This window comes from Schistocerca gregaria, chromosome 2 (genome assembly GCF_023897955.1).
Source record: "Schistocerca gregaria isolate iqSchGreg1 chromosome 2, iqSchGreg1.2, whole genome shotgun sequence".
Classification (NCBI taxonomy): domain Eukaryota; kingdom Metazoa; phylum Arthropoda; class Insecta; order Orthoptera; family Acrididae; genus Schistocerca; species Schistocerca gregaria.
The window spans coordinates 225,398,040-225,421,606 of record NC_064921.1 but is presented as its reverse complement, the minus strand read 5'-3'; the positions used below and the strand labels follow the sequence as shown (position 1 = coordinate 225,421,606).

The following is a 23,567-nucleotide window of genomic DNA, read 5'->3' as shown; positions in this document are numbered from 1 at the left end:
AGTTCTCTGTATTTCATCAGCGACTATTATTGTACAGATGATGTACTGGTCAGCCTGCACTGTTTCCTCACACTGTCATCTCTAGACAAGAGTCGTTTTCATACGACAAGTGTCCCTTTTGACGTGTTTGTGGCTGTGGCGCGGAAGTAACCTCACGAGGGGAACGCCGCATTTACGACTAACACTCTCTGTTTGTAGCTCACACTACCGAAGAAACAGTTTGGTGCCGTAGGTGCGCTTGTGTTTAATGCAAATTTTTGATTTCACTTAGAAGAACACGGCCAGTATCGTGCTGTTGCACATTACAAAGGATCTCAATGATATGCATGGTGCTCCAGAGAAGCGACAAAATCTGTGTCAGGAGCGGGATTCGAACCCACGCCCTCATTCGAGGACCAGAAGGCTCTAGCTGTTACTGCAGCCAAGGTTGTTCCTTGACTCTGGCGCCTTAGACCGCTCGGCCATCCTGACACTTGATTAGATCCTCCTCGTTTGTTCTATTAGAGTACTTGCAGTTGATGTAGTTGTCGCATCCACGTTGCCACAGTACACAGGCATGAGTTCTGCAACCAGAAGACGTTCGCCAGACGCAGCCGCACAAATATAGCACAGAATGTACCACCAAAAGAGTTTCTCAAATCCATATAATCACAGCAATCAATACATTTTGTTCGAAACTAAGTCGTCTGTTACAGACATCAGAGATTAGACAGAATGCAGAGGTCTATGTGTCGAGTAATATCTCAAGTTTTGATCACGTTGCAATCTCCATAAAGTAATACTTTGAGTATTTGAATTTATTTCGAGTTCTCTGTATTTCATCAGCGACTATTATTGTACAGATGATGTACTGGTCAGCCTGCACTGTTTCCTCACACTGTCATCTCTAGACAAGAGTCGTTTTCATACGACAAGTGTCCCTTTTGACGTGTTTGTGGCTGTGGCGCGGAAGTAACCTCACGAGGGGAACGCCGCATTTACGACTAACACTCTCTGTTTGTAGCTCACACTACCGAAGAAACAGTTTGGTGCCGTAGGTGCGCTTGTGTTTAATGCAAATTTTTGATTTCACTTAGAAGAACACGGCCAGTATCGTGCTGTTGCACATTACAAAGGATCTCAATGATATGCATGGTGCTCCAGAGAAGCGACAAAATCTGTGTCAGGAGTGGGATTCGAACACACGCCCTCATTCGAGGACCAGCAGGCTCTAGCTGCTACTGCAGCCAAGGTTGTTCCTTGAGTCTGGCGCCTTAGACCGCTCGGCCATCCTGACACTTGATTAGATCCTCCTCGTTTGTTCTATTAGAGTACTTGCAGTTGATGTAGTTGTCGCATCCACGTTGCCACAGTACACAGGCATGAGTTCTGCAACCAGAAGACGTTCGCCAGACGCAGCCGCACAAATATAGCACAGAATGTACCACCAAAAGAGTTTCTCAAATCCATATAATCACAGCAATCAATACATTTTGTTCGAAACTAAGTCGTCTGTTACAGACATCAGAGATTAGACAGAATGCAGAGGTCTATGTGTCGAGTAATATCTCAAGTTTTGATCACGTTGCAATCTCCATAAAGTAATACTTTGAGTATTTGAATTTATTTCGAGTTCTCTGTATTTCATCAGCGACTATTATTGTACAGATGATGTACTGGTCAGCCTGCACTGTTTCCTCACACTGTCATCTCTAGACAAGAGTCGTTTTCATACGACAAGTGTCCCTTTTGACGTGTTTGTGGCTGTGGCGCGGAAGTAACCTCACGAGGGGAACGCCGCATTTACGACTAACACTCTCTGTTTGTAGCTCACACTACCGAAGAAACAGTTTGGTGCCGTAGGTGCGCTTGTGTTTAATGCAAATTTTTGATTTCACTTAGAAGAACACGGCCAGTATCGTGCTGTTGCACATTACAAAGGATCTCAATTATATGCATGGTGCTCCAGAGAGGCGACAAAATCTGTGTTACGAGTGGGATTCGAACCCACGCCCTCATTCGAGGACCAGAAGGCTCTAGCTGCTACTGCAGCCAAGGTTGTTCCTTGAGTCTGGCGCCTTAGACCGCTCGGCCATCCTGACACTTGATTAGATCCTCCTCGTTTGTTCTATTAGAGTACTTGCAGTTGATGTAGTTGTCGCATCCACGTTGCCACAGTACACAGGCATGAGTTCTGCAACCAGAAGACGTTCGCCAGACGCAGCCGCACAAATATAGCACAGAATGTACCACCAAAAGAGTTTCTCAAATCCATATAATCACAGCAATCAATACATTTTGTTCGAAACTAAGTCGTCTGTTACAGACATCAGAGATTAGACAGAATGCAGAGGTCTATGTGTCGAGTAATATCTCAAGTTTTGATCACGTTGCAATCTCCATAAAGTAATACTTTGAGTATTTGAATTTATTTCGAGTTCTCTGTATTTCATCAGCGACTATTATTGTACAGATGATGTACTGGTCAGCCTGCACTGTTTCCTCACACTGTCATCTCTAGACAAGAGTCGTTTTCATACGACAAGTGTCCCTTTTGACGTGTTTGTGGCTGTGGCGCGGAAGTAACCTCACGAGGGGAACGCCGCATTTACGACTAACACTCTCTGTTTGTAGCTCACACTACCGAAGAAACAGTTTGGTGCCGTAGGTGCGCTTGTGTTTAATGCAAATTTTTGATTTCACTTAGAAGAACACGGCCAGTATCGTGCTGTTGCACATTACAAAGGATCTCAATGATATGCATGGTGCTCCAGAGAAGCGACAAAATCTGTGTCAGGAGTGGGATTCGAACCCACGCCCTCATTCGAGGACCAGAAGGCTCTAGCTGCCACTGCAGCCAATGTTGTTCCTTGAGTCTGGCGCCTTAGACCGCTCGGCCATCCTGACACTTGATTAGATCCTCCTCGTTTGTTCTATTAGAGTACTTGCAGTTGATGTAGTTGTCGCATCCACGTTGCCACAGTACACAGGCATGAGTTCTGCAACCAGAAGACGTTCGCCAGACGCAGCCGCACAAATATAGCACAGAATGTACCACCAAAAGAGTTTCTCAAATCCATATAATCACAGCAATCAATACATTTTGTTCGAAACTAAGTCGTCTGTTACAGACATCAGAGATTAGACAGAATGCAGAGGTCTATGTGTCGAGTAATATCTCAAGTTTTGATCACGTTGCAATCTCCATAAAGTAATACTTTGAGTATTTGAATTTATTTCGAGTTCTCTGTATTTCATCAGCGACTATTATTGTACAGATGATGTACTGGTCAGCCTGCACTGTTTCCTCACACTGCCATCTCTAGACAAGAGTCGTTTTCATACGACAAGTGTCCCTTTTGACGTGTTTGTGGCTGTGGCGCGGAAGTAACCTCACGAGGGGAACGCCGCATTTACGACTAACACTCTCTGTTTGTAGCTCACACTACCGAAGAAACAGTTTGGTGCCGTAGGTGCGCTTGTGTTTAATGCAAATTTTTGATTTCACTTAGAAGAACACGGCCAGTATCGTGCTGTTGCACATTACAAAGGATCTCAATGATATGCATGGTGCTCCAGAGAAGCGACAAAATCTGTGTCAGGAGTGGGATTCGAACCCACGCCCTCATTCGAGGACCAGAAGGCTCTAGCTGCCACTGCAGCCAAGGTTGTTCCTTGAGTCTGGCGCCTTAGACCGCTCGGCCATCCTGACACTTGATTAGATCCTCCTCGTTTGTTCTATTAGAGTACTTGCAGTTGATGTAGTTGTCGCATCCACGTTGCCACAGTACACAGGCATGAGTTCTGCAACCAGAAGACGTTCGCCAGACGCAGCCGCACAAATATAGCACAGAATGTACCACCAAAAGCGTTTCTCAAATCCATATAATCACAGCAATCAATACATTTTGTTCGAAACTAAGTCGTCTGTTACAGACATCAGAGATTAGACAGAATGCAGAGGTCTATGTGTCGAGTAATATCTCAAGTTTTGATCACGTTGCAATCTCCATAAAGTAATACTTTGAGTATTTGAATTTATTTCGAGTTCTCTGTATTTCATCAGCGACTATTATTGTACAGATGATGTACTGGTCAGCCTGCACTGTTTCCTCACACTGTCATCTCTAGACAAGAGTCGTTTTCATACGACAAGTGTCCCTTTTGACGTGTTTGTGGCTGTGGCGCGGAAGTAACCTCACGAGGGGAACGCCGCATTTACGACTAACACTCTCTGTTTGTAGCTCACACTACCGAAGAAACAGTTTGGTGCCGTAGGTGCGCTTGTGTTTAATGCAAATTTTTGATTTCACTTAGAAGAACACGGCCAGTATCGTGCTGTTGCACATTACAAAGGATCTCAATGATATGCATGGTGCTCCAGAGAAGCGACAAAATCTGTGTCAGGAGTGGGATTCGAACCCACGCCCTCATTCGAGGACCAGAAGGCTCTAGCTGCTACTGCAGCCAAGGTTGTTCCTTGAGTCTGGCGCCTTAGACCGCTCGGCCATCCTGACACTTGATTAGATCCTCCTCGTTTGTTCTATTAGAGTACTTGCAGTTGATGTAGTTGTCGCATCCACGTTGCCACAGTACACAGGCATGAGTTCTGCAACCAGAAGACGTTCGCCAGACGCAGCCGCACAAATATAGCACAGAATGTACCACCAAAAGAGTTTCTCAAATCCATATAATCACAGCAATCAATACATTTTGTTCGAAACTAAGTCGTCTGTTACAGACATCAGAGATTAGACAGAATGCAGAGGTCTATGTGTCGAGTAATATCTCAAGTTTTGATCACGTTGCAATCTCCATAAAGTAATACTTTGAGTATTTGAATTTATTTCGAGTTCTCTGTATTTCATCAGCGACTATTATTGTACAGATGATGTACTGGTCAGCCTGCACTGTTTCCTCACACTGTCATCTCTAGACAAGAGTCGTTTTCATACGACAAGTGTCCCTTTTGACGTGTTTGTGGCTGTGGCGCGGAAGTAACCTCACGAGGGGAACGCCGCATTTACGACTAACACTCTCTGTTTGTAGCTCACACTACCGAAGAAACAGTTTGGTGCCGTAGGTGCGCTTGTGTTTAATGCAAATTTTTGATTTCACTTAGAAGAACACGGCCAGTATCGTGCTGTTGCACATTACAAAGGATCTCAATGATATGCATGGTGCTCCAGAGAAGCGACAAAATCTGTGTCAGGAGTGGGATTCGAACCCACGCCCTCATTCGAGGACCAGAAGGCTCTAGCTGCCACTGCAGCCAAGGTTGTTCCTTGAGTCTGGCGCCTTAGACCGCTCAGCCATCCTGACACTTGATTAGATCCTCCTCGTTTGTTCTATTAGAGTACTTGCAGTTGATGTAGTTGTCGCATCCACGTTGCCACAGTACACAGGCATGAGTTCTGCAACCAGAAGACGTTCGCCAGACGCAGCCGCACAAATATAGCACAGAATGTACCACCAAAAGAGTTTCTCAAATCCATATAATCACAGCAATCAATACATTTTGTTCGAAACTAAGTCGTCTGTTACAGACATCAGAGATTAGACAGAATGCAGAGGTCTATGTGTCGAGTAATATCTCAAGTTTTGATCACGTTGCAATCTCCATAAAGTAATACTTTGAGTATTTGAATTTATTTCGAGTTCTCTGTATTTCATCAGCGACTATTATTGTACAGATGATGTACTGGTCAGCCTGCACTGTTTCCTCACACTGTCATCTCTAGACAAGAGTCGTTTTCATACGACAAGTGTCCCTTTTGACGTGTTTGTGGCTGTGGCGCGGAAGTAACCTCACGAGGGGAACGCCGCATTTACGACTAACACTCTCTGTTTGTAGCTCACACTACCGAAGAAACAGTTTGGTGCCGTAGGTGCGCTTGTGTTTAATGCAAATTTTTGATTTCACTTAGAAGAACACGGCCAGTATCGTGCTGTTGCACATTACAAAGGATCTCAATGATATGCATGGTGCTCCAGAGAAGCGACAAAATCTGTGTCAGGTGTGGGATTCGAACCCACGCCCTCATTCGAGGACCAGAAGGCTCTAGCTGCTACTGCAGCCAAGGTTGTTCCTTGAGTCTGGCGCCTTAGACCGCTCGGCCATCCTGACACTTGATTAGATCCTCCTCGTTTGTTCTATTAGAGTACTTGCAGTTGATGTAGTTGTCGCATCCACGTTGCCACAGTACACAGGCATGAGTTCTGCAACCAGAAGACGTTCGCCAGACGCAGCCGCACAAATATAGCACAGAATGTACCACCAAAAGAGTTTCTCAAATCCATATAATCACAGCAATCAATACATTTTGTTCGAAACTAAGTCGTCTGTTACAGACATCAGAGATTAGACAGAATGCAGAGGTCTATGTGTCGAGTAATATCTCAAGTTTTGATCACGTTGCAATCTCCATAAAGTAATACTTTGAGTATTTGAATTTATTTCGAGTTCTCTGTATTTCATCAGCGACTATTATTGTACAGATGATGTACTGGTCAGCCTGCACTGTTTCCTCACACTGTCATCTCTAGACAAGAGTCGTTTTCATACGACAAGTGTCCCTTTTGACGTGTTTGTGGCTGTGGCGCGGAAGTAACCTCACGAGGGGAACGCCGCATTTACGACTAACACTCTCTGTTTGTAGCTCACACTACCGAAGAAACAGTTTGGTGCCGTAGGTGCGCTTGTGTTTAATGCAAATTTTTGATTTCACTTAGAAGAACACGGCCAGTATCGTGCTGTTGCACATTACAAAGGATCTCAATGATATGCATGGTGCTCCAGAGAAGCGACAAAATCTGTGTCAGGAGTGGGATTCGAACCCACGCCCTCATTCGAGGACCAGAAGGCTCTAGCTGCCACTGCAGCCAAGGTTGTTCCTTGAGTCTGGCGCCTTAGACCGCTCGGCCATCCTGACACTTGATTAGATCCTCCTCGTTTGTTCTATTAGAGTACTTGCAGTTGATGTAGTTGTCGCATCCACGTTGCCACAGTACACAGGCATGAGTTCTGCAACCAGAAGACGTTCGCCAGACGCAGCCGCACAAATATAGCACAGAATGTACCACCAAAAGAGTTTCTCAAATCCATATAATCACAGCAATCAATACATTTTGTTCGAAACTAAGTCGTCTGTTACAGACATCAGAGATTAGACAGAATGCAGAGGTCTATGTGTCGAGTAATATCTCAAGTTTTGATCACGTTGCAATCTCCATAAAGTAATACTTTGAGTATTTGAATTTATTTCGAGTTCTCTGTATTTCATCAGCGACTATTATTGTACAGATGATGTACTGGTCAGCCTGCACTGTTTCCTCACACTGTCATCTCTAGACAAGAGTCGTTTTCATACGACAAGTGTCCCTTTTGACGTGTTTGTGGCTGTGGCGCGGAAGTAACCTCACGAGGGGAACGCCGCATTTACGACTAACACTCTCTGTTTGTAGCTCACACTACCGAAGAAACAGTTTGGTGCCGTAGGTGCGCTTGTGTTTAATGCAAATTTTTGATTTCACTTAGAAGAACACGGCCAGTATCGTGCTGTTGCACATTACAAAGGATCTCAATGATATGCATGGTGCTCCAGAGAAGCGACAAAATCTGTGTCAGGAGTGGGATTCGAACCCACGCCCTCATTCGAGGACCAGAAGGCTCTAGCTGCCACTGCAGCCAAGGTTGTTCCTTGAGTCTAGCGCCTTAGACCGCTCAGCCATCCTGACACTTGATTAGATCCTCCTCGTTTGTTCTATTAGAGTACTTGCAGTTGATGTAGTTGTCGCATCCACGTTGCCACAGTACACAGGCATGAGTTCTGCAACCAGAAGACGTTCGCCAGACGCAGCCGCACAAATATAGCACAGAATGTACCACCAAAAGAGTTTCTCAAATCCATATAATCACAGCAATCAATACATTTTGTTCGAAACTAAGTCGTCTGTTACAGACATCAGAGATTAGACAGAATGCAGAGGTCTATGTGTCGAGTAATATCTCAAGTTTTGATCACGTTGCAATCTCCATAAAGTAATACTTTGAGTGTTTGAATTAATTTCGAGTTCTCTGTATTTCATCAGCGACTATTATTGTACAGATGATGTACTGGTCAGCCTGCACTGTTTCCTCACACTGTCATCTCTAGACAAGAGTCGTTTTCATACGACAAGTGTCCCTTTTGACGTGTTTGTGGCTGTGGCGCGGAAGTAACCTCACGAGGGGAACGCCGCATTTACGACTAACACTCTCTGTTTGTAGCTCACACTACCGAAGAAACAGTTTGGTGCCGTAGGTGCGCTTGTGCTTAATGCAAATTTTTGATTTCACTTAGAAGAACAAGGCCAGTATCGTGCTGTTGCACATTACAAAGGATCTCAATGATATGCATGGTGCTCCAGAGAAGCGACAAAATCTGTGTCAGGAGTGGGATTCGAACCCACGCCCTCATTCGAGGACCAGAAGGCTCTAGCTGCCACTGCAGCCAAGGTTGTTCCTTGAGTCTGGCGCCTTAGACCGCTCGGCCATCCTGACACTTGATTAGATCCTCCTCGTTTGTTCTATTAGAGTACTTGCAGTTGATGTAGTTGTCGCATCCACGTTGCCACAGTACACAGGCATGAGTTCTGCAACCAGAAGACGTTCGCCAGACGCAGCCGCACAAATATAGCACAGAATGTACCACCAAAAGCGTTTCTCAAATCCATATAATCACAGCAATCAATACATTTTGTTCGAAACTAAGTCGTCTGTTACAGACATCAGAGATTAGACAGAATGCAGAGGTCTATGTGTCGAGTAATATCTCAAGTTTTGATCACGTTGCAATCTCCATAAAGTAATACTTTGAGTATTTGAATTTATTTCGAGTTCTCTGTATTTCATCAGCGACTATTATTGTACAGATGATGTACTGGTCAGCCTGCACTGTTTCCTCACACTGTCATCTCTAGACATGAGTCGTTTTCATACGACAAGTGTCCCTTTTGACGTGTTTGTGGCTGTGGCGCGGAAGTAACCTCACGAGGGGAACGCCGCATTTACGACTAACACTCTCTGTTTGTAGCTCACACTACCGAAGAAACAGTTTGGTGCCGTAGGTGCGCTTGTGTTTAATGCAAATTTTTGATTTCACTTAGAAGAACACGGCCAGTATCGTGCTGTTGCACATTACAAAGGATCTCAATGATATGCATGGTGCTCCAGAGAAGCGACAAAATCTGTGTCAGGAGTGGGATTCGAACCCACGCCCTCATTCGAGGACCAGAAGGCTCTAGCTGCTACTGCAGCCAAGGTTGTTCCTTGAGTCTGGCGCCTTAGACCGCTCGGCCATCCTGACACTTGATTAGATCCTCCTCGTTTGTTCTATTAGAGTACTTGCAGTTGATGTAGTTGTCGCATCCACGTTGCCACAGTACACAGGCATGAGTTCTGCAACCAGAAGACGTTCGCCAGACGCAGCCGCACAAATATAGCACAGAATGTACCACCAAAAGAGTTTCTCAAATCCATATAATCACAGCAATCAATACATTTTGTTCGAAACTAAGTCGTCTGTTACAGACATCAGAGATTAGACAGAATGCAGAGGTCTATGTGTCGAGTAATATCTCAAGTTTTGATCACGTTGCAATCTCCATAAAGTAATACTTTGAGTATTTGAATTTATTTCGAGTTCTCTGTATTTCATCAGCGACTATTATTGTACAGATGATGTACTGGTCAGCCTGCACTGTTTCCTCACACTGTCATCTCTAGACAAGAGTCGTTTTCATACGACAAGTGTCCCTTTTGACGTGTTTGTGGCTGTGGCGCGGAAGTAACCTCACGAGGGGAACGCCGCATTTACGACTAACACTCTCTGTTTGTAGCTCACACTACCGAAGAAACAGTTTGGTGCCGTAGGTGCGCTTGTGTTTAATGCAAATTTTTGATTTCACTTAGAAGAACACGGCCAGTATCGTGCTGTTGCACATTACAAAGGATCTCAATGATATGCATGGTGCTCCAGAGAGGCGACAAAATCTGTGTCAGGAGTGGGATTCGAACCCACGCCCTCATTCGAGGAGCAGAAGGCTCTAGCTGCTACTGCAGCCAAGGTTGTTCCTTGAGTCTGGCGCCTTAGACCGCTCGGCCATCCTGACACTTGATTAGATCCTCCTCGTTTGTTCTATTAGAGTACTTGCAGTTGATGTAGTTGTCGCATCCACGTTGCCACAGTACACAGGCATGAGTTCTGCAACCAGAAGACGTTCGCCAGACGCAGCCGCACAAATATAGCACAGAATGTACCACCAAAAGAGTTTCTCAAATCCATATAATCACAGCAATCAATACATTTTGTTCGAAACTAAGTCGTCTGTTACAGACATCAGAGATTAGACAGAATGCAGAGGTCTATGTGTCGAGTAATATCTCAAGTTTTGATCACGTTGCAATCTCCATAAAGTAATACTTTGAGTATTTGAATTTATTTCGAGTTCTCTGTATTTCATCAGCGACTATTATTGTACAGATGATGTACTGGTCAGCCTGCACTGTTTCCTCACACTGTCATCTCTAGACAAGAGTCGTTTTCATACGACAAGTGTCCCTTTTGACGTGTTTGTGGCTGTGGCGCGGAAGTAACCTCACGAGGGGAACGCCGCATTTACGACTAACACTCTCTGTTTGTAGCTCACACTACCGAAGAAACAGTTTGGTGCCGTAGGTGCGCTTGTGTTTAATGCAAATTTTTGATTTCACTTAGAAGAACACGGCCAGTATCGTGCTGTTGCACATTACAAAGGATCTCAATGATATGCATGGTGCTCCAGAGAAGCGACAAAATCTGTGTCAGGAGTGGGATTCGAACCCACGCCCTCATTCGAGGACCAGAAGGCTCTAGCTGCCACTGCAGCCAAGGTTGTTCCTTGAGTCTGGCGCCTTAGACCGCTCAGCCATCCTGACACTTGATTAGATCCTCCTCGTTTGTTCTATTAGAGTACTTGCAGTTGATGTAGTTGTCGCATCCACGTTGCCACAGTACACAGGCATGAGTTCTGCAACCAGAAGACGTTCGCCAGACGCAGCCGCACAAATATAGCACAGAATGTACCACCAAAAGAGTTTCTCAAATCCATATAATCACAGCAATCAATACATTTTGTTCGAAACTAAGTCGTCTGTTACAGACATCAGAGATTAGACAGAATGCAGAGGTCTATGTGTCGAGTAATATCTCAAGTTTTGATCACGTTGCAATCTCCATAAAGTAATACTTTGAGTATTTGAATTTATTTCGAGTTCTCTGTATTTCATCAGCGACTATTATTGTACAGATGATGTACTGGTCAGCCTGCACTGTTTCCTCACACTGTCATCTCTAGACAAGAGTCGTTTTCATACGACAAGTGTCCCTTTTGACGTGTTTGTGGCTGTGGCGCGGAAGTAACCTCACGAGGGGAACGCCGCATTTACGACTAACACTCTCTGTTTGTAGCTCACACTACCGAAGAAACAGTTTGGTGCCGTAGGTGCGCTTGTGTTTAATGCAAATTTTTGATTTCACTTAGAAGAACACGGCCAGTATCGTGCTGTTGCACATTACAAAGGATCTCAATGATATGCATGGTGCTCCAGAGAAGCGACAAAATCTGTGTCAGGTGTGGGATTCGAACCCACGCCCTCATTCGAGGACCAGAAGGCTCTAGCTGCTACTGCAGCCAAGGTTGTTCCTTGAGTCTGGCGCCTTAGACCGCTCGGCCATCCTGACACTTGATTAGATCCTCCTCGTTTGTTCTATTAGAGTACTTGCAGTTGATGTAGTTGTCGCATCCACGTTGCCACAGTACACAGGCATGAGTTCTGCAACCAGAAGACGTTCGCCAGACGCAGCCGCACAAATATAGCACAGAATGTACCACCAAAAGAGTTTCTCAAATCCATATAATCACAGCAATCAATACATTTTGTTCGAAACTAAGTCGTCTGTTACAGACATCAGAGATTAGACAGAATGCAGAGGTCTATGTGTCGAGTAATATCTCAAGTTTTGATCACGTTGCAATCTCCATAAAGTAATACTTTGAGTATTTGAATTTATTTCGAGTTCTCTGTATTTCATCAGCGACTATTATTGTACAGATGATGTACTGGTCAGCCTGCACTGTTTCCTCACACTGTCATCTCTAGACAAGAGTCGTTTTCATACGACAAGTGTCCCTTTTGACGTGTTTGTGGCTGTGGCGCGGAAGTAACCTCACGAGGGGAACGCCGCATTTACGACTAACACTCTCTGTTTGTAGCTCACACTACCGAAGAAACAGTTTGGTGCCGTAGGTGCGCTTGTGTTTAATGCAAATTTTTGATTTCACTTAGAAGAACACGGCCAGTATCGTGCTGTTGCACATTACAAAGGATCTCAATGATATGCATGGTGCTCCAGAGAAGCGACAAAATCTGTGTCAGGAGTGGGATTCGAACCCACGCCCTCATTCGAGGACCAGAAGGCTCTAGCTGCCACTGCAGCCAAGGTTGTTCCTTGAGTCTGGCGCCTTAGACCGCTCGGCCATCCTGACACTTGATTAGATCCTCCTCGTTTGTTCTATTAGAGTACTTGCAGTTGATGTAGTTGTCGCATCCACGTTGCCACAGTACACAGGCATGAGTTCTGCAACCAGAAGACGTTCGCCAGACGCAGCCGCACAAATATAGCACAGAATGTACCACCAAAAGAGTTTCTCAAATCCATATAATCACAGCAATCAATACATTTTGTTCGAAACTAAGTCGTCTGTTACAGACATCAGAGATTAGACAGAATGCAGAGGTCTATGTGTCGAGTAATATCTCAAGTTTTGATCACGTTGCAATCTCCATAAAGTAATACTTTGAGTATTTGAATTTATTTCGAGTTCTCTGTATTTCATCAGCGACTATTATTGTACAGATGATGTACTGGTCAGCCTGCACTGTTTCCTCACACTGTCATCTCTAGACAAGAGTCGTTTTCATACGACAAGTGTCCCTTTTGACGTGTTTGTGGCTGTGGCGCGGAAGTAACCTCACGAGGGGAACGCCGCATTTACGACTAACACTCTCTGTTTGTAGCTCACACTACCGAAGAAACAGTTTGGTGCCGTAGGTGCGCTTGTGTTTAATGCAAATTTTTGATTTCACTTAGAAGAACACGGCCAGTATCGTGCTGTTGCACATTACAAAGGATCTCAATGATATGCATGGTGCTCCAGAGAAGCGACAAAATCTGTGTCAGGAGTGAGATTCGAACCCACGCCCTCATTCGAGGACCAGAAGGCTCTAGCTGCCACTGCAGCCAAGGTTGTTCCTTGAGTCTGGCGCCTTAGACCGCTCGGCCATCCTGACACTTGATTAGATCCTCCTCGTTTGTTCTATTAGAGTACTTGCAGTTGATGTAGTTGTCGCATCCACGTTGCCACAGTACACAGGCATGAGTTCTGCAACCAGAAGACGTTCGCCAGACGCAGCCGCACAAATATAGCACAGAATGTACCACCAAAAGAGTTTCTCAAATCCATATAATCACAGCAATCAATACATTTTGTTCGAAACTAAGTCGTCTGTTACAGACATCAGAGATTAGACAGAATGCAGAGGTCTATGTGTCGAGTAATATCTCAAGTTTTGATCACGTTGCAATCTCCATAAAGTAATACTTTGAGTATTTGAATTTATTTCGAGTTCTCTGTATTTCATCAGCGACTATTATTGTACAGATGATGTACTGGTCAGCCTGCACTGTTTCCTCACACTGTCATCTCTAGACAAGAGTCGTTTTCATACGACAAGTGTCCCTTTTGACGTGTTTGTGGCTGTGGCGCGGAAGTAACCTCACGAGGGGAACGCCGCATTTACGACTAACACTCTCTGTTTGTAGCTCACACTACCGAAGAAACAGTTTGGTGCCGTAGGTGCGCTTGTGCTTAATGCAAATTTTTGATTTCACTTAGAAGAACAAGGCCAGTATCGTGCTGTTGCACATTACAAAGGATCTCAATGATATGCATGGTGCTCCAGAGAAGCGACAAAATCTGTGTCAGGAGTGGGATTCGAACCCACGCACTCATTCGAGGACCAGAAGGCTCTAGCTGCCACTGCAGCCAAGGTTGTTCCTTGAGTCTGGCGCCTTAGACCGCTCGGCCATCCTGACACTTGATTAGATCCTCCTCGTTTGTTCTATTAGAGTACTTGCAGTTGATGTAGTTGTCGCATCCACGTTGCCACAGTACACAGGCATGAGTTCTGCAACCAGAAGACGTTCGCCAGACGCAGCCGCACAAATATAGCACAGAATGTACCACCAAAAGCGTTTCTCAAATCCATATAATCACAGCAATCAATACATTTTGTTCGAAACTAAGTCGTCTGTTACAGACATCAGAGATTAGACAGAATGCAGAGGTCTATGTGTCGAGTAATATCTCAAGTTTTGATCACGTTGCAATCTCCATAAAGTAATACTTTGAGTATTTGAATTTATTTCGAGTTCTCTGTATTTCATCAGCGACTATTATTGTACAGATGATGTACTGGTCAGCCTGCACTGTTTCCTCACACTGTCATCTCTAGACATGAGTCGTTTTCATACGACAAGTGTCCCTTTTGACGTGTTTGTGGCTGTGGCGCGGAAGTAACCTCACGAGGGGAACGCCGCATTTACGACTAACACTCTCTGTTTGTAGCTCACACTACCGAAGAAACAGTTTGGTGCCGTAGGTGCGCTTGTGTTTAATGCAAATTTTTGATTTCACTTAGAAGAACACGGCCAGTATCGTGCTGTTGCACATTACAAAGGATCTCAATGATATGCATGGTGCTCCAGAGAAGCGACAAAATCTGTGTCAGGAGTGGGATTCGAACCCACGCCCTCATTCGAGGACCAGAAGGCTCTAGCTGCTACTGCAGCCAAGGTTGTTCCTTGAGTCTGGCGCCTTAGACCGCTCGGCCATCCTGACACTTGATTAGATCCTCCTCGTTTGTTCTATTAGAGTACTTGCAGTTGATGTAGTTGTCGCATCCACGTTGCCACAGTACACAGGCATGAGTTCTGCAACCAGAAGACGTTCGCCAGACGCAGCCGCACAAATATAGCACAGAATGTACCACCAAAAGAGTTTCTCAAATCCATATAATCACAGCAATCAATACATTTTGTTCGAAACTAAGTCGTCTGTTACAGACATCAGAGATTAGACAGAATGCAGAGGTCTATGTGTCGAGTAATATCTCAAGTTTTGATCACGTTGCAATCTCCATAAAGTAATACTTTGAGTATTTGAATTTATTTCGAGTTCTCTGTATTTCATCAGCGACTATTATTGTACAGATGATGTACTGGTCAGCCTGCACTGTTTCCTCACACTGTCATCTCTAGACAAGAGTCGTTTTCATACGACAAGTGTCCCTTTTGACGTGTTTGTGGCTGTGGCGCGGAAGTAACCTCACGAGGGGAACGCCGCATTTACGACTAACACTCTCTGTTTGTAGCTCACACTACCGAAGAAACAGTTTGGTGCCGTAGGTGCGCTTGTGTTTAATGCAAATTTTTGATTTCACTTAGAAGAACACGGCCAGTATCGTGCTGTTGCACATTACAAAGGATCTCAATGATATGCATGGTGCTCCAGAGAGGCGACAAAATCTGTGTCAGGAGTGGGATTCGAACCCACGCCCTCATTCGAGGACCAGAAGGCTCTAGCTGCTACTGCAGCCAAGGTTGTTCCTTGAGTCTGGCGCCTTAGACCGCTCGGCCATCCTGACACTTGATTAGATCCTCCTCGTTTGTTCTATTAGAGTACTTGCAGTTGATGTAGTTGTCGCATCCACGTTGCCACAGTACACAGGCATGAGTTCTGCAACCAGAAGACGTTCGCCAGACGCAGCCGCACAAATATAGCACAGAATGTACCACCAAAAGAGTTTCTCAAATCCATATAATCACAGCAATCAATACATTTTGTTCGAAACTAAGTCGTCTGTTACAGACATCAGAGATTAGACAGAATGCAGAGGTCTATGTGTCGAGTAATATCTCAAGTTTTGATCACGTTGCAATCTCCATAAAGTAATACTTTGAGTATTTGAATTTATTTCGAGTTCTCTGTATTTCATCAGCGACTATTATTGTACAGATGATGTACTGGTCAGCCTGCACTGTTTCCTCACACTGTCATCTCTAGACAAGAGTCGTTTTCATACGACAAGTGTCCCTTTTGACGTGTTTGTGGCTGTGGCGCGGAAGTAACCTCACGAGGGGAACGCCGCATTTACGACTAACACTCTCTGTTTGTAGCTCACACTACCGAAGAAACAGTTTGGTGCCGTAGGTGCGCTTGTGTTTAATGCAAATTTTTGATTTCACTTAGAAGAACACGGCCAGTATCGTGCTGTTGCACATTACAAAGGATCTCAATGATATGCATGGTGCTCCAGAGAAGCGACAAAATCTGTGTCAGGAGTGGGATTCGAACCCACGCCCTCATTCGAGGACCAGAAGGCTCTAGCTGCCACTGCAGCCAAGGTTGTTCCTTGAGTCTGGCGCCTTAGACCGCTCGGCCATCCTGACACTTGATTAGATCCTCCTCGTTTGTTCTATTAGAGTACTTGCAGTTGATGTAGTTGTCGCATCCACGTTGCCACAGTACACAGGCATGAGTTCTGCAACCAGAAGACGTTCGCCAGACGCAGCCGCACAAATATAGCACAGAATGTACCACCAAAAGCGTTTCTCAAATCCATATAATCACAGCAATCAATACATTTTGTTCGAAACTAAGTCGTCTGTTACAGACATCAGAGATTAGACAGAATGCAGAGGTCTATGTGTCGAGTAATATCTCAAGTTTTGATCACGTTGCAATCTCCATAAAGTAATACTTTGAGTATTTGAATTTATTTCGAGTTCTCTGTATTTCATCAGCGACTATTATTGTACAGATGATGTACTGGTCAGCCTGCACTGTTTCCTCACACTGTCATCTCTAGACATGAGTCGTTTTCATACGACAAGTGTCCCTTTTGACGTGTTTGTGGCTGTGGCGCGGAAGTAACCTCACGAGGGGAACGCCGCATTTACGACTAACACTCTCTGTTTGTAGCTCACACTACCGAAGAAACAGTTTGGTGCCGTAGGTGCGCTTGTGTTTAATGCAAATTTTTGATTTCACTTAGAAGAACACGGCCAGTATCGTGCTGTTGCACATTACAAAGGATCTCAATGATATGCATGGTGCTCCAGAGAAGCGACAAAATCTGTGTCAGGAGTGGGATTCGAACCCACGCCCTCATTCGAGGACCAGAAGGCTCTAGCTGCCACTGCAGCCAAGGTTGTTCCTTGAGTCTGGCGCCTTAGACCGCTCAGCCATCCTGACACTTGATTAGATCCTCCTCGTTTGTTCTATTAGAGTACTTGCAGTTGATGTAGTTGTCGCATCCACGTTGCCACAGTACACAGGCATGAGTTCTGCAACCAGAAGACGTTCGCCAGACGCAGCCGCACAAATATAGCACAGAATGTACCACCAAAAGAGTTTCTCAAATCCATATAATCACAGCAATCAATACATTTTGTTCGAAACTAAGTCGTCTGTTACAGACATCAGAGATTAGACAGAATGCAGAGGTCTATGTGTCGAGTAATATCTCAAGTTTTGATCACGTTGCAATCTCCATAAAGTAATACTTTGAGTATTTGAATTTATTTCGAGTTCTCTGTATTTCATCAGCGACTATTATTGTACAGATGATGTACTGGTCAGCCTGCACTGTTTCCTCACACTGTCATCTCTAGACAAGAGTCGTTTTCATACGACAAGTGTCCCTTTTGACGTGTTTGTGGCTGTGGCGCGGAAGTAACCTCACGAGGGGAACGCCGCATTTACGACTAACACTCTCTGTTTGTAGCTCACACTACCGAAGAAACAGTTTGGTGCCGTAGGTGCGCTTGTGCTTAATGCAAATTTTTGATTTCACTTAGAAGAACAAGGCCAGTATCGTGCTGTTGCACATTACAAAGGATCTCAATGATATGCATGGTGCTCCAGAGAAGCGACAAAATCTGTGTCAGGAGTGGGATTCGAACCCACGCCCTCATTCGAGGACCAGAAGGCTCTAGCTGCCACTGCAGCCAAGGTTGTTCCTTGAGTCTGGCGCCTTAGACCGCTCGGCCATCCTGACACTTGATTAGATCCTCCTCGTTTGTTCTATTAGAGTACTTGCAGTTGATGTAGTTGTCGCATCCACGTTGCCACAGTACACAGGCATGAGTTCTGCAACCAGAAGACGTTCGCCAGACGCAGCCGCACAAATATAGCACAGAATGTACCACCAAAAGCGTTTCTCAAATCCATATAATCACAGCAATCAATACATTTTGTTCGAAACTAAGTCGTCTGTTACAGACATCAGAGATTAGACAGAATGCAGAGGTCTATGTGTCGAGTAATATCTCAAGTTTTGATCACGTTGCAATCTCCATAAAGTAATACTTTGAGTATTTGAATTTATTTCGAGTTCTCTGTATTTCATCAGCGACTATTATTGTACAGATGATGTACTGGTCAGCCTGCACTGTTTCCTCACACTGTCATCTCTAGACATGAGTCGTTTTCATACGACAAGTGTCCCTTTTGACGTGTTTGTGGCTGTGGCGCGGAAGTAACCTCACGAGGGGAACGCCGCATTTACGACTAACACTCTCTGTTTGTAGCTCACACTACCGAAGAAACAGTTTGGTGCCGTAGGTGCGCTTGTGTTTAATGCAAATTTTTGATTTCACTTAGAAGAACACGGCCAGTATCGTGCTGTTGCACATTACAAAGGATCTCAATGATATGCATGGTGCTCCAGAGAAGCGACAAAATCTGTGTCAGGAGTGGGATTCGAACCCACGCCCTCATTCGAGGACCAGAAGGCTCTAGCTGCTACTGCAGCCAAGGTTGTTCCTTGAGTCTGGCGCCTTAGACCGCTCGGCCATCCTGACACTTGATTAGATCCTCCTCGTTTGTTCTATTAGAGTACTTGCAGTTGATGTAGTTGTCGCATCCACGTTGCCACAGTACACAGGCATGAGTTCTGCAACCAGAAGACGTTCGCCAGACGCAGCCGCACAAATATAGCACAGAATGTACCACCAAAAGAGTTTCTCAAATCCATATAATCACAGCAATCAATACATTTTGTTCGAAACTAAGTCGTCTGTTACAGACATCAGAGATTAGACAGAATGCAGAGGTCTATGTGTCGAGTAATATCTCAAGTTTTGATCACGTTGCAATCTCCATAAAGTAATACTTTGAGTATTTGAATTTATTTCGAGTTCTCTGTATTTCATCAGCGACTATTATTGTACAGATGATGTACTGGTCAGCCTGCACTGTTTCCTCACACTGTCATCTCTAGACAAGAGTCGTTTTCATACGACAAGTGTCCCTTTTGACGTGTTTGTGGCTGTGGCGCGGAAGTAACCTCACGAGGGGAACGCCGCATTTACGACTAACACTCTCTGTTTGTAGCTCACACTACCGAAGAAACAGTTTGGTGCCGTAGGTGCGCTTGTGCTTAATGCAAATTTTTGATTTCACTTAGAAGAACAAGGCCAGTATCGTGCTGTTGCACATTACAAAGGATCTCAATGATATGCATGGTGCTCCAGAGAAGCGACAAAATCTGTGTCAGGAGTGGGATTCGAACCCACGCACTCATTCGAGGACCAGAAGGCTCTAGCTGCCACTGCAGCCAAGGTTGTTCCTTGAGTCTGGCGCCTTAGACCGCTCGGCCATCCTGACACTTGATTAGATCCTCCTCGTTTGTTCTATTAGAGTACTTGCAGTTGATGTAGTTGTCGCATCCACGTTGCCACAGTACACAGGCATGAGTTCTGCAACCAGAAGACGTTCGCCAGACGCAGCCGCACAAATATAGCACAGAATGTACCACCAAAAGCGTTTCTCAAATCCATATAATCACAGCAATCAATACATTTTGTTCGAAACTAAGTCGTCTGTTACAGACATCAGAGATTAGACAGAATGCAGAGGTCTATGTGTCGAGTAATATCTCAAGTTTTGATCACGTTGCAATCTCCATAAAGTAATACTTTGAGTATTTGAATTTATTTCGAGTTCTCTGTATTTCATCAGCGACTATTATTGTACAGATGATGTACTGGTCAGCCTGCACTGTTTCCTCACACTGTCATCTCTAGACATGAGTCGTTTTCATACGACAAGTGTCCCTTTTGACGTGTTTGTGGCTGTGGCGCGGAAGTAACCTCACGAGGGGAACGCCGCATTTACGACTAACACTCTCTGTTTGTAGCTCACACTACCGAAGAAACAGTTTGGTGCCGTAGGTGCGCTTGTGTTTAATGCAAATTTTTGATTTCACTTAGAAGAACACGGCCAGTATCGTGCTGTTGCACATTACAAAGGATCTCAATGATATGCATGGTGCTCCAGAGAAGCGACAAAATCTGTGTCAGGAGTGGGATTCGAACCCACGCCCTCATTCGAGGACCAGAAGGCTCTAGCTGCTACTGCAGCCAAGGTTGTTCCTTGAGTCTGGCGCCTTAGACCGCTCGGCCATCCTGACACTTGATTAGATCCTCCTCGTTTGTTCTATTAGAGTACTTGCAGTTGATGTAGTTGTCGCATCCACGTTGCCACAGTACACAGGCATGAGTTCTGCAACCAGAAGACGTTCGCCAGACGCAGCCGCACAAATATAGCACAGAATGTACCACCAAAAGAGTTTCTCAAATCCATATAATCACAGCAATCAATACATTTTGTTCGAAACTAAGTCGTCTGTTACAGACATCAGAGATTAGACAGAATGCAGAGGTCTATGTGTCGAGTAATATCTCAAGTTTTGATCACGTTGCAATCTCCATAAAGTAATACTTTGAGTATTTGAATTTATTTCGAGTTCTCTGTATTTCATCAGCGACTATTATTGTACAGATGATGTACTGGTCAGCCTGCACTGTTTCCTCACACTGTCATCTCTAGACAAGAGTCGTTTTCATACGACAAGTGTCCCTTTTGACGTGTTTGTGGCTGTGGCGCGGAAGTAACCTCACGAGGGGAACGCCGCATTTACGACTAACACTCTCTGTTTGTAGCTCACACTACCGAAGAAACAGTTTGGTGCCGTAGGTGCGCTTGTGTTTAATGCAAATTTTTGATTTCACTTAGAAGAACACGGCCAGTATCGTGCTGTTGCACATTACAAAGGATCTCAATGATATGCATGGTGCTCCAGAGAGGCGACAAAATCTGTGTCAGGAGTGGGATTCGAACCCACGCCCTCATTCGAGGACCAGAAGGCTCTAGCTGCTACTGCAGCCAAGGTTGTTCCTTGAGTCTGGCGCCTTAGACCGCTCGGCCATCCTGACACTTGATTAGATCCTCCTCGTTTGTTCTATTAGAGTACTTGCAGTTGATGTAGTTGTCGCATCCACGTTGCCACAGTACACAGGCATGAGTTCTGCAACCAGAAGACGTTCGCCAGACGCAGCCGCACAAATATAGCACAGAATGTACCACCAAAAGAGTTTCTCAAATCCATATAATCACAGCAATCAATACATTTTGTTCGAAACTAAGTCGTCTGTTACAGACATCAGAGATTAGACAGAATGCAGAGGTCTATGTGTCGAGTAATATCTCAAGTTTTGATCACGTTGCAATCTCCATAAAGTAATACTTTGAGTATTTGAATTTATTTCGAGTTCTCTGTATTTCATCAGCGACTATTATTGTACAGATGATGTACTGGTCAGCCTGCACTGTTTCCTCACACTGTCATCTCTAGACAAGAGTCGTTTTCATACGACAAGTGTCCCTTTTGACGTGTTTGTGGCTGTGGCGCGGAAGTAACCTCACGAGGGGAACGCCGCATTTACGACTAACACTCTCTGTTTGTAGCTCACACTACCGAAGAAACAGTTTGGTGCCGTAGGTGCGCTTGTGTTTAATGCAAATTTTTGATTTCACTTAGAAGAACACGGCCAGTATCGTGCTGTTGCACATTACAAAGGATCTCAATGATATGCATGGTGCTCCAGAGAAGCGACAAAATCTGTGTCAGGAGTGGGATTCGAACCCACGCCCTCATTCGAGGACCAGAAGGCTCTAGCTGCCACTGCAGCCAAGGTTGTTCCTTGAGTCTGGCGCCTTAGACCGCTCGGCCATCCTGACACTTGATTAGATCCTCCTCGTTTGTTCTATTAGAGTACTTGCAGTTGATGTAGTTGTCGCATCCACGTTGCCACAGTACACAGGCATGAGTTCTGCAACCAGAAGACGTTCGCCAGACGCAGCCGCACAAATATAGCACAGAATGTACCACCAAAAGCGTTTCTCAAATCCATATAATCACAGCAATCAATACATTTTGTTCGAAACTAAGTCGTCTGTTACAGACATCAGAGATTAGACAGAATGCAGAGGTCTATGTGTCGAGTAATATCTCAAGTTTTGATCACGTTGCAATCTCCATAAAGTAATACTTTGAGTATTTGAATTTATTTCGAGTTCTCTGTATTTCATCAGCGACTATTATTGTACAGATGATGTACTGGTCAGCCTGCACTGTTTCCTCACACTGTCATCTCTAGACATGAGTCGTTTTCATACGACAAGTGTCCCTTTTGACGTGTTTGTGGCTGTGGCGCGGAAGTAACCTCACGAGGGGAACGCCGCATTTACGACTAACACTCTCTGTTTGTAGCTCACACTACCGAAGAAACAGTTTGGTGCCGTAGGTGCGCTTGTGTTTAATGCAAATTTTTGATTTCACTTAGAAGAACACGGCCAGTATCGTGCTGTTGCACATTACAAAGGATCTCAATGATATGCATGGTGCTCCAGAGAAGCGACAAAATCTGTGTCAGGAGTGGGATTCGAACCCACGCCCTCATTCGAGGACCAGAAGGCTCTAGCTGCCACTGCAGCCAAGGTTGTTCCTTGAGTCTGGCGCCTTAGACCGCTCAGCCATCCTGACACTTGATTAGATCCTCCTCGTTTGTTCTATTAGAGTACTTGCAGTTGATGTAGTTGTCGCATCCACGTTGCCACAGTACACAGGCATGAGTTCTGCAACCAGAAGACGTTCGCCAGACGCAGCCGCACAAATATAGCACAGAATGTACCACCAAAAGAGTTTCTCAAATCCATATAATCACAGCAATCAATACATTTTGTTCGAAACTAAGTCGTCTGTTACAGACATCAGAGATTAGACAGAATGCAGAGGTCTATGTGTCGAGTAATATCTCAAGTTTTGATCACGTTGCAATCTCCATAAAGTAATACTTTGAGTATTTGAATTTATTTCGAGTTCTCTGTATTTCATCAGCGACTATTATTGTACAGATGATGTACTGGTCAGCCTGCACTGTTTCCTCACACTGTCATCTCTAGACAAGAGTCGTTTTCATACGACAAGTGTCCCTTTTGACGTGTTTGTGGCTGTGGCGCGGAAGTAACCTCACGAGGGGAACGCCGCATTTACGACTAACACTCTCTGTTTGTAGCTCACACTACCGAAGAAACAGTTT

The 23,567-nt window shown here is 44.8% G+C and overlaps 28 non-coding genes across 28 annotated transcripts; all 28 read right to left on the bottom strand.

Moving 5' to 3' along the window:
• Nucleotides 1-355: 355 nt before the first annotated feature.
• Nucleotides 356-471, bottom strand: Trnal-caa (transfer RNA leucine (anticodon CAA)). The gene is made up of 2 exons: nt 434-471; nt 356-401 (listed from the first exon to the last, which is right to left on the bottom strand). It is a non-coding gene; the product is annotated as a tRNA-Leu (tRNA).
• A 1,494-nt stretch (nt 472-1,965) lies between these two features.
• Trnal-caa (transfer RNA leucine (anticodon CAA)) lies at nt 1,966-2,081 on the bottom strand. The gene is made up of 2 exons: nt 2,044-2,081; nt 1,966-2,011 (listed from the first exon to the last, which is right to left on the bottom strand). It is a non-coding gene; the product is annotated as a tRNA-Leu (tRNA).
• A 689-nt stretch (nt 2,082-2,770) lies between these two features.
• On the bottom strand, nt 2,771-2,886 carry Trnal-caa (transfer RNA leucine (anticodon CAA)). The gene is made up of 2 exons: nt 2,849-2,886; nt 2,771-2,816 (listed from the first exon to the last, which is right to left on the bottom strand). It is a non-coding gene; the product is annotated as a tRNA-Leu (tRNA).
• A 689-nt stretch (nt 2,887-3,575) lies between these two features.
• On the bottom strand, nt 3,576-3,691 carry Trnal-caa (transfer RNA leucine (anticodon CAA)). Its single transcript has 2 exons — nt 3,654-3,691; nt 3,576-3,621 (listed from the first exon to the last, which is right to left on the bottom strand). It is a non-coding gene; the product is annotated as a tRNA-Leu (tRNA).
• A 689-nt stretch (nt 3,692-4,380) lies between these two features.
• Nucleotides 4,381-4,496, bottom strand: Trnal-caa (transfer RNA leucine (anticodon CAA)). The gene is made up of 2 exons: nt 4,459-4,496; nt 4,381-4,426 (listed from the first exon to the last, which is right to left on the bottom strand). It is a non-coding gene; the product is annotated as a tRNA-Leu (tRNA).
• A 689-nt stretch (nt 4,497-5,185) lies between these two features.
• Trnal-caa (transfer RNA leucine (anticodon CAA)) lies at nt 5,186-5,301 on the bottom strand. Its single transcript has 2 exons — nt 5,264-5,301; nt 5,186-5,231 (listed from the first exon to the last, which is right to left on the bottom strand). It is a non-coding gene; the product is annotated as a tRNA-Leu (tRNA).
• A 689-nt stretch (nt 5,302-5,990) lies between these two features.
• Trnal-caa (transfer RNA leucine (anticodon CAA)) lies at nt 5,991-6,106 on the bottom strand. The gene is made up of 2 exons: nt 6,069-6,106; nt 5,991-6,036 (listed from the first exon to the last, which is right to left on the bottom strand). It is a non-coding gene; the product is annotated as a tRNA-Leu (tRNA).
• A 689-nt stretch (nt 6,107-6,795) lies between these two features.
• Nucleotides 6,796-6,911, bottom strand: Trnal-caa (transfer RNA leucine (anticodon CAA)). The gene is made up of 2 exons: nt 6,874-6,911; nt 6,796-6,841 (listed from the first exon to the last, which is right to left on the bottom strand). It is a non-coding gene; the product is annotated as a tRNA-Leu (tRNA).
• Nucleotides 6,912-7,600: 689 nt separating this feature from the next.
• Nucleotides 7,601-7,716, bottom strand: Trnal-caa (transfer RNA leucine (anticodon CAA)). The gene is made up of 2 exons: nt 7,679-7,716; nt 7,601-7,646 (listed from the first exon to the last, which is right to left on the bottom strand). It is a non-coding gene; the product is annotated as a tRNA-Leu (tRNA).
• A 689-nt stretch (nt 7,717-8,405) lies between these two features.
• Nucleotides 8,406-8,521, bottom strand: Trnal-caa (transfer RNA leucine (anticodon CAA)). Its single transcript has 2 exons — nt 8,484-8,521; nt 8,406-8,451 (listed from the first exon to the last, which is right to left on the bottom strand). It is a non-coding gene; the product is annotated as a tRNA-Leu (tRNA).
• A 689-nt stretch (nt 8,522-9,210) lies between these two features.
• Trnal-caa (transfer RNA leucine (anticodon CAA)) lies at nt 9,211-9,326 on the bottom strand. Its single transcript has 2 exons — nt 9,289-9,326; nt 9,211-9,256 (listed from the first exon to the last, which is right to left on the bottom strand). It is a non-coding gene; the product is annotated as a tRNA-Leu (tRNA).
• A 689-nt stretch (nt 9,327-10,015) lies between these two features.
• On the bottom strand, nt 10,016-10,131 carry Trnal-caa (transfer RNA leucine (anticodon CAA)). The gene is made up of 2 exons: nt 10,094-10,131; nt 10,016-10,061 (listed from the first exon to the last, which is right to left on the bottom strand). It is a non-coding gene; the product is annotated as a tRNA-Leu (tRNA).
• A 689-nt stretch (nt 10,132-10,820) lies between these two features.
• Nucleotides 10,821-10,936, bottom strand: Trnal-caa (transfer RNA leucine (anticodon CAA)). Its single transcript has 2 exons — nt 10,899-10,936; nt 10,821-10,866 (listed from the first exon to the last, which is right to left on the bottom strand). It is a non-coding gene; the product is annotated as a tRNA-Leu (tRNA).
• A 689-nt stretch (nt 10,937-11,625) lies between these two features.
• Nucleotides 11,626-11,741, bottom strand: Trnal-caa (transfer RNA leucine (anticodon CAA)). The gene is made up of 2 exons: nt 11,704-11,741; nt 11,626-11,671 (listed from the first exon to the last, which is right to left on the bottom strand). It is a non-coding gene; the product is annotated as a tRNA-Leu (tRNA).
• Nucleotides 11,742-12,430: 689 nt separating this feature from the next.
• Trnal-caa (transfer RNA leucine (anticodon CAA)) lies at nt 12,431-12,546 on the bottom strand. Its single transcript has 2 exons — nt 12,509-12,546; nt 12,431-12,476 (listed from the first exon to the last, which is right to left on the bottom strand). It is a non-coding gene; the product is annotated as a tRNA-Leu (tRNA).
• A 689-nt stretch (nt 12,547-13,235) lies between these two features.
• Trnal-caa (transfer RNA leucine (anticodon CAA)) lies at nt 13,236-13,351 on the bottom strand. The gene is made up of 2 exons: nt 13,314-13,351; nt 13,236-13,281 (listed from the first exon to the last, which is right to left on the bottom strand). It is a non-coding gene; the product is annotated as a tRNA-Leu (tRNA).
• Nucleotides 13,352-14,040: 689 nt separating this feature from the next.
• Nucleotides 14,041-14,156, bottom strand: Trnal-caa (transfer RNA leucine (anticodon CAA)). Its single transcript has 2 exons — nt 14,119-14,156; nt 14,041-14,086 (listed from the first exon to the last, which is right to left on the bottom strand). It is a non-coding gene; the product is annotated as a tRNA-Leu (tRNA).
• Nucleotides 14,157-14,845: 689 nt separating this feature from the next.
• Trnal-caa (transfer RNA leucine (anticodon CAA)) lies at nt 14,846-14,961 on the bottom strand. Its single transcript has 2 exons — nt 14,924-14,961; nt 14,846-14,891 (listed from the first exon to the last, which is right to left on the bottom strand). It is a non-coding gene; the product is annotated as a tRNA-Leu (tRNA).
• Nucleotides 14,962-15,650: 689 nt separating this feature from the next.
• On the bottom strand, nt 15,651-15,766 carry Trnal-caa (transfer RNA leucine (anticodon CAA)). Its single transcript has 2 exons — nt 15,729-15,766; nt 15,651-15,696 (listed from the first exon to the last, which is right to left on the bottom strand). It is a non-coding gene; the product is annotated as a tRNA-Leu (tRNA).
• Nucleotides 15,767-16,455: 689 nt separating this feature from the next.
• Trnal-caa (transfer RNA leucine (anticodon CAA)) lies at nt 16,456-16,571 on the bottom strand. The gene is made up of 2 exons: nt 16,534-16,571; nt 16,456-16,501 (listed from the first exon to the last, which is right to left on the bottom strand). It is a non-coding gene; the product is annotated as a tRNA-Leu (tRNA).
• A 689-nt stretch (nt 16,572-17,260) lies between these two features.
• On the bottom strand, nt 17,261-17,376 carry Trnal-caa (transfer RNA leucine (anticodon CAA)). The gene is made up of 2 exons: nt 17,339-17,376; nt 17,261-17,306 (listed from the first exon to the last, which is right to left on the bottom strand). It is a non-coding gene; the product is annotated as a tRNA-Leu (tRNA).
• A 689-nt stretch (nt 17,377-18,065) lies between these two features.
• Trnal-caa (transfer RNA leucine (anticodon CAA)) lies at nt 18,066-18,181 on the bottom strand. The gene is made up of 2 exons: nt 18,144-18,181; nt 18,066-18,111 (listed from the first exon to the last, which is right to left on the bottom strand). It is a non-coding gene; the product is annotated as a tRNA-Leu (tRNA).
• Nucleotides 18,182-18,870: 689 nt separating this feature from the next.
• Nucleotides 18,871-18,986, bottom strand: Trnal-caa (transfer RNA leucine (anticodon CAA)). The gene is made up of 2 exons: nt 18,949-18,986; nt 18,871-18,916 (listed from the first exon to the last, which is right to left on the bottom strand). It is a non-coding gene; the product is annotated as a tRNA-Leu (tRNA).
• A 689-nt stretch (nt 18,987-19,675) lies between these two features.
• Trnal-caa (transfer RNA leucine (anticodon CAA)) lies at nt 19,676-19,791 on the bottom strand. The gene is made up of 2 exons: nt 19,754-19,791; nt 19,676-19,721 (listed from the first exon to the last, which is right to left on the bottom strand). It is a non-coding gene; the product is annotated as a tRNA-Leu (tRNA).
• A 689-nt stretch (nt 19,792-20,480) lies between these two features.
• Nucleotides 20,481-20,596, bottom strand: Trnal-caa (transfer RNA leucine (anticodon CAA)). Its single transcript has 2 exons — nt 20,559-20,596; nt 20,481-20,526 (listed from the first exon to the last, which is right to left on the bottom strand). It is a non-coding gene; the product is annotated as a tRNA-Leu (tRNA).
• A 689-nt stretch (nt 20,597-21,285) lies between these two features.
• Nucleotides 21,286-21,401, bottom strand: Trnal-caa (transfer RNA leucine (anticodon CAA)). The gene is made up of 2 exons: nt 21,364-21,401; nt 21,286-21,331 (listed from the first exon to the last, which is right to left on the bottom strand). It is a non-coding gene; the product is annotated as a tRNA-Leu (tRNA).
• A 689-nt stretch (nt 21,402-22,090) lies between these two features.
• Nucleotides 22,091-22,206, bottom strand: Trnal-caa (transfer RNA leucine (anticodon CAA)). Its single transcript has 2 exons — nt 22,169-22,206; nt 22,091-22,136 (listed from the first exon to the last, which is right to left on the bottom strand). It is a non-coding gene; the product is annotated as a tRNA-Leu (tRNA).
• A 689-nt stretch (nt 22,207-22,895) lies between these two features.
• Trnal-caa (transfer RNA leucine (anticodon CAA)) lies at nt 22,896-23,011 on the bottom strand. Its single transcript has 2 exons — nt 22,974-23,011; nt 22,896-22,941 (listed from the first exon to the last, which is right to left on the bottom strand). It is a non-coding gene; the product is annotated as a tRNA-Leu (tRNA).
• Nucleotides 23,012-23,567: the final 556 nt, after the last annotated feature.